Genomic DNA, 8,584 nt, shown 5'->3' on the forward strand with positions numbered 1-8,584 from the left:
CGGCTGTGTGGCTTTGGGCAAGCTGCGAAGTGACGTGAAGCGGTAGAACCGGTCAAAAGTGTTCACGTGACCTGCCACCGCCTTCCTTGGAATCTGGCTATCAGGGGAAGGGAGAGTTCAGCTCCACGCTGAGTCCAGGGCGGAGGGCAAAGCTCACACTGAAGCCATCTGAAGGGAAGGGCTCCTCAGAGTTACCTCAGGGTAAGGTTAGAAGACAAAACTTACCATGCCAGAGGTCTGACACAGAAGAAGGAAGAACTTTCTGGAATCAGGAGTGTGTAAATGCAAAATGGGCTGCCCTGGTGGAGGGAGAGCTTGGGGTGAGTAGAGGCCAGTCGGAGAAGTTGTCCAGGGAGCTTGAAGACGGTCTTTGAAGTCCTTTCTGGCACCAAGATGTTGGGGAGAAGATCCCTGAGGTTGCTTTCGACTTAAGCCTCCCCACCACTGATCAGTTGGCTTTTTAAGGGAAAAAGATGCCCTGTTCTTCCCTTCCCGCTGAGCCCTGAAAATCCTTGAGGAGCTTTCCTCAGGAACAGCATGGAAGAAGCTGCTAGGACTAGTCTACCAATCTTTCTGGGCCCGGGCCTGCCTGGATATTTCTGGCTCTCCCAAAAGAAAACAAACCTTTACTCACTCATGTAAGCCGGCAAAATCTTTACCCAACAAAACAAACTTACCAGCTTGTCCAGGCCATGCCCAGCTTTCCTAATATGGCATCAGGATTGCACCCTTGGCATCTAGTCAACATGGCGGTGCCTGCTCTCGGGAGGAGGGAAGGAGGGACCGACCCCAGGTGGCAGATAAAGGTCACATTCACGCGGAGAGGGCTTCAGAGGTTGAGTGGGGCTATGCAGGGATAAGGCTGCCAGATAAAACACAAGAGACCCGGTTAAATTGGAATATACTATAAACGATGAATAATTTTTTAGCATAAGTATGTCCCACAGCTGTTTATCTGAAATTCAAGTTTAACTGAACCTCTTGCACTTTCATTTACTAAATCTGGCAAACTTGGGGGCTGTATGAAAATAGGGGAAAGAACTGGGGACTGACCAGTGTCTGTAAAGGGAGTAAGCATGTGTGAAAAGACCGCTTAGTGGGTAGCCCTTGTGGCTCAAGCATTTGGGCTGCCATCTACCATGTGGGAGGTCCAGGGTTCAGTTCCCAGGGCCTCCTGGTAGAGGCAAGCTGGCCTGCAAGCTGGCCGGAGCAGGAGTGCTGGCTCATGTGGAGTGCTAGCCTACACGACAAGCTGGCCCGAGCAGAGAGCTCGCACAGCAAGATGACACAACAAAAAGAGATACAGAGGAGAGACAATAAGAGACACAGCAGACCAGGATGGCGAGGCGGTGCGAGAGATTGAGCTCCTCTCTCTCACTCTGGAAGGTCCCAGGACTGGTTCCTGGCGCCTGCCTAAAGAGTAGACAAGCAGACACAGAAGAACACACAATGAATGGACACAGAGAACAAGCAGCGAGGTGGAGGGAGAAAAATTAATAAATCTTTCAAAAAAAAAAAAAGACCACTTTGTGCTGGCAATTCAGGACTCCCTTACAAGGTGTCATTTATATATGAAAACTCAACCTCATTTGCACTAAAAACAAGCGAAACAAACGGATGTGCTGACTCAGTATCACCTTTTTAAAAAGTACCCAATGCGTTTTGAAATCCGTTTCAGCCTTTTGGGAAATACCTTTGACTTTTTGAAGGAATGTGACCCCAAAATTCCCCTCCGAGGAGTTCCATCCAAGGACATAAGTAAGTTTTAGGCATGAAGATATTCATCGGCACGTTCCGTCTTAACAGCTAACACTTACATGGCAGTGGCTTTTCTTTGCCAAACTGCTTAAACCTCACAATTCTAGCACCTCATGAGAAAACTATAAACTGGAGAACAACTGTAGTGTCCACCATCAGGGGACTAGTTAAGTGAGTTGATGGCCTAATCACTAACTGAAATATTTAGGCAGTTATTAAAAGTAATGATTATTGAGGCTATTGTAACATAGATGTAACATGCTTAAAGTGTGATGTCGAGCAGAGTTAATAAGCAAGACATTAAAAAAAAGAACAAAAAAACTGTTACCCATGTATGGAAAGACACTGGAAGGAAATAAATGCTAACTATGAATATGTTGGGTAAGTTTTTTCAACCATGGCCTCTTTTATCCAGATTTCCTTTAAAGAGTGTCTATTGATTTTATTTTATTTTTAATTTTTAACTTTATTTTGTACATTTAATATTGAAAATATAAATAATAATTAAAAAGAAAAAGAAAACGCAGTTGAATAAAAACACATTTCTCAATTAAATGTACTGGATACATAAACATTTTTTTTCTTGTATCATACAATATGTTACACAATATATTTGGTTCATAGTAATGCCGTCATGCAGTATTTGTCCTTTTGCGTCTGGCTTGCTTCACTCACATAATGTTCTCCAGGTTCATCCATGTTGTCATATGCTTTCCGACTTCATGTTTTCTTACAGCTTCAGAATATTCAGTGGTGTGAATACACCACAGTTTGTTTATCCGTTCATTGGTTGATGATCACCTGGGCTGTTTCCAGCTTTTGGCAATCGTAAATAACGCCGCTACGAACACTGGTGTGCAGATGTCCATTCATTCACTGCTCTCAGTTCTTCTGGGTATATACCCAGTAGTGGTATTGCAGGGTCACGTGGCAACTCTATACTCAGCTTCTTTAGGAACTGCCAGACAGTCCTCCACAGTGGCTGCACCATTCTGCATTCCCACCAACGGTGAAGAAATGCTCCTATCTCTCCACATCCTCTCTAAAACTTGTAGTTTTCTGTTTTTTTTTAACGGTGACCATTCTGATGGTAGTCTTGATTTGCATTTCCCTAATCATTAGTGATGTTAAGCATTTTTTTATGTTTTTTTTTTTTCTCCATTTGTATTTCTTCTTTGGACAAATGTCTTATTAATTTTATTTAAAAAAACAGAAACAAAAAACCAGAAAGGCTATCCGACTCTCCTCCTACCTTCTAAGGCAGTCAGGCAGAATCCTGAATCTATCCAAGGTTGTCTCACAGAGGCCTACTCTGTTACTCTCCTGCTGTGCCTCCCTGCTTTCCAAAGTAACAAGAATATTTAATAAATGCCTCTTCTGTGCAGGCACAGGTCAGCACCGAAAAAGCTGAAGAACACACACAGCCTGCCGTTAAGGGCCTTGCAGTCACACACGGTTTTATGGGGCACCTGCTAATGTGCATTAGTCATTCTAGACTCGCCTCCTCCAGGCTGCCTTCCAGGCTGTTCTCTTCTCATGTGCCAATTAACTTGAGTTTCCCACAAGACCATGACCTGCTTGAGGCCAAAGACAGTGTCTCTTTCCTCTTTGACTCTCTTGACCTCACAACTGGCCTTAACAGATGTTTGCCATAAGAAGGTTTCATATATCCTACGAATAATGCAGATAACTTGGAGGGTACCTCACACTCTTAAGTTTGTCTTTTTGATTTTCATAGTCAGCCGCTTGCATTTTTCAGGGCTGGCTCCGATTCCAGGAAGACTGACAGTCGCTACATATAAATATATGAAAAAGGTGAAACTCTAAAGGCTCCTTCTGCTGGAAATGTTTATAAGGTCTCATGCATCTGAACACTCGATATGTTTGCATTCATGGGCTTGAATTGAGCCACCGGAAGTCTTGGAGAAGCGGCCAAGTGCTTTATTGTTAAACAACCCTATAAAAGCAAATTTATACATGTTAGAGTTTAGCAGGGTTTGGGGATAAGAGCAAGACTGATTTAAGTGTACAAAAGTGGAGAATTTATAAACAGTATAACCATTTAGGGCAGGGGTCAGCAAAGCTTTTCTGTAAAAGGCCAAGCAGTAAATAACTTCGGCATCGCCGGCCACGCAGTCCCTGTCACACACGGCTCTGCTGTTAAGGCATAAAAGTGGCCATACAAAATGTAGGGAGGGATGCATCTGTGTTCGGGCTAGACGTGATTGGTGGCTGCTGAAATTTAAATTTCAGATAATTTTTACGTGCCATGCATTATTATTCTTCCTTTGATTTCCCCCTCCAACCATTTAAATACGTAAAAACCATTCTCAGCTCGTGGGTCATACAAAATCAAGCGGGGAGGCAGATTTTGGCCTGGCTGTTTTTAAAGGGCCTGGCAGTCATGAGCTGATCTCTGGTTTACCGCACGGGCTCTGGGCTCAGCCAGTCTGGAAGTTAGCTCTAACCTCTCCATGCACTTACCTCGACGCTGGGCTGGCATCTTAACTGCTCAGCCTCTCAGTCTCCTTGGCTGTAAAATGGGAGGAAATAAATTTGACCGGTACATAGGGTTGTTCTAAGGATTAAGAATGTTGGAGCCTTGTAAAGGCATGCATGTTAATGATTAGGTTTTTTTATAAAAAGATTTACTTATTTATTTATTCCCCCCACTTTCCCTTTTCCAGCCCTGCTGTTTTTGCTGTCTGTGTGGTCCTCTCATTTTCTCTCCTCTAGGATTCACCAGGATTTGATCCTGGAGACCCCTGATATGGAGAGAGTTTCCCTGTCAATTGTGCCACCTCAGTTCCTGGTTTCTGCTGTGCTTCACCTTAACTCTGCCCTTGTCTCTCTTTTGACTCATCATCATCTTGCTGCATGACTCACTTGTGCATGGCACTGGCTCACCACATGGCACTTGCATGGGCACTTGTGCGGACACTGGCTCACCACGTGGGCACTCGTGCAGGCACGCTTTCTCTTCTTCTTTTTCAGCAGGAGGCTCCAGGTATCGAACCCAGGTCCTCCCATATGTAGGCAGAAGCTCTATCACTTGAGCCACATCCGCTTCCCAACAATTAGGTTTTTAATTGTTAAGAATATTGGGTACCTGGATTATAAATTATGTGGGTGATAATTTCATGATTCATTTCTCCCCATATGTGGGTATGATGTAGTAGTTCTCAACTGCCTTGTGCATCTGAAAAACTTCGGGAAGACCTTGTGTTATTTCTTGCAATTATGTATGTGGAGCTTAGACAGCGGAGGGTTTTGTGAATTATATTCTCCATTGCATTGTGCATTATTATCCCTGGCATGTGCTCAGGGCTTCTCTAACTTGTTTACTTTCGAGTCCAACTTCTCCTCCCGCCAGATTCTGATTCAACTAGCCTGAGGTGGGGCCCAGAGGTATTTTGTTTTTTAAAGCTCGTCAGTGACTCCAGTCTGCAGCCAGAGAAGCTCTGATTTGATTTCTAGTATCTTGCTACTCGGAGTGGCGATGGTCCAGAATTATCAGCAGCATCTGTGAGAAATGTAGTCCCCGGCTCCGCCCCAGATCCAGAAAATCGGAACGTGCATTTTTGCCAGGTCCCCAGCTGATCCTTGCACTTACGTGGCCTGGAGAAGCCTCGCTCTTGTGTCCTGCGTGTGAGGACACCTCCCTTTCTGCAGCTGAGTGTGCTTGGAAGGGGCCTTGGAGACAGGACGGTACAAGGCCTCACGGTTCAGACCCCGGAGCATCAACCTCTGAGGCATCTGTGCTGTGCGCTTGTTTTGGTTTTAAATCTGAGGTCCCTCTGCAGCTGTCTAGCAGAACCGAGAGGGCGGGGCAGTGCCAGGAAAAGCAATTGAGGACCCAGAGGCCACCAGGGACCTTTTCCCCCGTGACCCCAGAGGATGGACGTCACTGGGGCTCAGAGGGCTGACCAGGGGTGGGATACAGATGGCATTTCTTAATATAGTTAGCCAGTAGCTGTGCTTTCTAAATGCCACAGAGGACCGGGAAAATGTCACTAAATGTCTGGCGTGGAGAGACATGATGGCTTTGAGCGGGAGCTTTTCCAGGCCTTGGAAGGAGGACAGATAGGCTAGAAGGGGGCGGTCACGAGACCAGTCCCCACTGACAGGCCCGGCGCAAATGTAATGGTATGAGCAGAGAGCTAGCATGGCCCCAGGAGGCTGTGGCCACTGCATTCCTTGGAGCTCAGCCTCAGGCCACAGGCAGGACTGGACACTGCTGGCTCTCTACCTCTGCCTTGGTTTATTGGCCTGTAAAAAGGGTGTGTTGATGTGGCTGCATTTTTTAAAAAATTGTGACATACTTTCAAGCTTACAGGACAGTTAGAAAAACAATACAAATCCTATACAGAGAACTTCCACAGCCCCCAGCCCCCAAATACCCAGGTCCACCAATTTTACATTTTGCTACATGTGCTGTATCGTTCTATCTATCCATAAATCTATCGATCCAACTATCTCTCCATCCATTTATCTGTCTGCATGTCTATTTATCAATCCATTTTCTGAGTGTTGGTTGCACTTATCGTCCTCCTTGAATATTTAACACTGCCAAGTACATTTCTTAAGAACAAGGCTGTTCACTCATTCTCTTTCTTTTTCTTTTTGAAAGACATCTCTGCCCTTAAAACCAGGGGCCAGTTCAGTTCCATTGTCACCTCATAGATTGCCCTCGGCAAATATTTTCTTAGTGAAAATCACAGTTTCAATATTAGATGCCATACATGTTGCTTTGACAGTGTTTCCTCGGTGATAACCTGCAAAGGATTGAAGCTCAGGGAGCCCCTGTGCAAAACATGCGAACACTTCATGAATTTGCTTGTCACCTTTGCATGGGGGCCATGCTAATCTTCTCTGTATCGTTTACTTATGTAACCACCTTAAGTGCAGTTATCAAGTTCAAGAAATTTAACATTGATGTCACACTTACACTCTTTGTTTCAATTTAAAAAAAAAAAGTCCTATTTGGCCTTCTCTCCTCCTCTGTTAGATTCTGTCCAGGATCGTGTATTGCATTTAGTTGTCATTGTCTCTTCAGTTGCTCCTTCTTTTACTGTGGGGACACACAGATAACCTGAACATTCCCGTCTCACCCCCTCCTAAACTTACTATTCAGTGGAATTAATCACATTCACTATGTTGCGGTACCCTCACCACCTTCCATTACTAACATTTTCCCATCTCCCCAAACAGAAACTGACCCCCATTTTGCACGAACTCCCCATTACCCCTTCCCACTTCCACTCCTTGGCAACCTGTACTCTCATTTCTGTCTCCAATATTTTCTTGTATATTATGTAGTCTCCAATATTTTCTTGGTAGTTACCGCGGGGCTTAAATTTAACATCTCAAATCTGTAACAATCTCGTTTGCTTTGATACCATCTTAACTTCAACAGTACACACAACTATGTTCCTATTCCTCTCTGTCCCTCCACTTTTTAAAATATTTTTTTTTAAAGAAGCTTTAGATTACATAAACATTACATCAAAAATATAGGGGGGGAATATCTGGGGATTCCCACATACCCCACCATGTTGCCCTCCCGAACTTTCCCACACTAACATCATCTTCCATTAGCGTGGTACATTCGTTAAAATCGAACACATACTGAAGCATCGCTACTTACCACCAACTATAGTCTACATTATAGTTTACACTTTGCACTGCACGATTTTACAGGTTTTGACAAAATGTGTAATGACCTGTACTCATCATGGCAATGTCATGGAGGACAATTCCAAGGTCCAAAAACTGCCCTCATGTTACACCTATTCTTCCCTCTCCCTCCCCTCAGAACCTCTCGGGCCCATTGCATTTATACCAAGGATACAAGTTTTTTCATTGCTGGAGTAATTATAAGTCTACTTTAGTCCACGCCCCCACTTTTATGCAGCTCTTTGCTATATCCCAGGTCTGGTCCTGCTTGCTGATGATTTCTAATGCTTTAATTTTTGCCTTTTCCTAGGCCATGGCTTCCTGTTTCTTTGTATGCTTTGTAATCCTTTGCTGAAACCTGAACATTTTATCTTAATGTGTTATTGCTGGAATTTAGACTCTGAGGCGTCTGTACCTTAAGACTATATCCAGCTAGTGTTATGACAGAGCTTTCCTTGAGCTAACAAAAATAAAATAAAAAGGAGGAGGAGGAGGAGAAAATGAAAACAGGGGTTCCCAGTCTTTGCAGACTGTTGTGTGTGTGTGCTCTCCTGCAGGGCTTACCCACACAACGTGTTTAGGGCGGGGGTCCTTAACGAGGGGCCCATGAGCTTGAATTTAAATGCCACAAAACATTTTCACCGTGGGGAAGTGTTGGTGCGGGTGTGAGATATTTATTAAATGATACACAGTGTAGTGTGGACTAAGTAAGGGGTCCGAGGTTTCCACCTGACTGGCAAAGGGGTCCGTGGCGCAGAAAAGGTGAAGAAGCCCTGGTTCACAGACGAGAGCTTGGGGGGCTTTCGTGATCCTTTCTGCCCAGGACTCTTATCTTAGGCATGCACTTATGGCCCCTGGGAATGCTTGTTTACAAGGATCGGAATGTCCCCTCTTCCCTAGGAAACAGTGTCCTCGCAGTCCCAGCCACTGCACAGCATGTGCTACAGCCAGCAAGCCCTCGCCCCAGGCAGCCACTTGACCGCTCTCCCGGGGCTTGTCTAGAAGAGTCTGGTGAGCCTCCTTCCACACACAAGGCAAGTGTTGGGACAGCGGCTCCCTCAGACTCCACCAGACAGATCTGGCGGGACAGCCACGCTCCCAGCGTGTGCCTGAGGGCCACTCCACTCCCTCCAAGACCAGGATCTGCGCT

The 8,584-nt window shown here is 45.1% G+C and overlaps 1 non-coding gene across 1 annotated transcript; it reads right to left on the reverse strand.

Annotated features, from left to right (window-relative positions):
• Window positions 1-6,567: 6,567 nt before the first annotated feature.
• LOC111759704 (U6 spliceosomal RNA) lies at window positions 6,568-6,674 on the reverse strand. The gene has a single exon (XR_002793603.1). It is a non-coding gene; the product is annotated as a U6 spliceosomal RNA (small nuclear RNA).
• Window positions 6,675-8,584: the final 1,910 nt, after the last annotated feature.

This window comes from Dasypus novemcinctus, chromosome 3 (genome assembly GCF_030445035.2).
Source record: "Dasypus novemcinctus isolate mDasNov1 chromosome 3, mDasNov1.1.hap2, whole genome shotgun sequence".
Taxonomy (NCBI): Eukaryota; Metazoa; Chordata; class Mammalia; order Cingulata; family Dasypodidae; genus Dasypus; species Dasypus novemcinctus.